At 47.6% G+C, this 435-nt stretch overlaps 1 protein-coding gene across 1 annotated transcript in view; it reads right to left on the reverse strand.

The window, feature by feature from the left end:
• The window catches only part of RASGRF1 (Ras protein specific guanine nucleotide releasing factor 1), a 78,780-nt gene that overhangs the window by 40,946 nt on the left and 37,399 nt on the right, over positions 1 to 435 (reverse strand). The window lies entirely within an intron of this gene.

Consider the following 435-nt stretch of genomic DNA (forward strand, 5'->3'; position numbering starts at 1 on the left):
TTATTTAATTATGTAAATAGGAAACAGAAAGGAAGGGAGAGGGAGAGAGAAAAACATCAATGGGGAGAGAGAATCATTGATCAGCTGTCTCCTGCATGCCCCCCACTGGGGATGGAGCCTGCAACCTGGGCATGTGCCCTGACTGGGAATTGAACCGTGACCTCCTGGTTCATAGGTTGACACTCAACCATTGAGCCACACCGGCCGGGCTACACTGTTATATTTTAAACAGCCTCATGCAAAAACTCAGTGAGCCAGAGCCAACTTCCAAACAGGCATGAACTAGGTTGCGGGTTCGGTCCCCGGTCAGGGCACATACAAGAATCAAGCGATGAACGCATCCATCAATCGGTGAGACCACACACGGATGTTTCTCTCCACCCCCCCTTCTCTCTCTCAAATCAATAAATAAAAATTTAAAAAACCCCAAAGATA

The sequence above is a fragment of the Myotis davidii genome, unplaced genomic scaffold, assembly GCF_000327345.1.
Source record: "Myotis davidii unplaced genomic scaffold, ASM32734v1 scaffold1914, whole genome shotgun sequence".
In the NCBI taxonomy this organism is placed as follows: Eukaryota; Metazoa; Chordata; class Mammalia; order Chiroptera; family Vespertilionidae; genus Myotis; species Myotis davidii.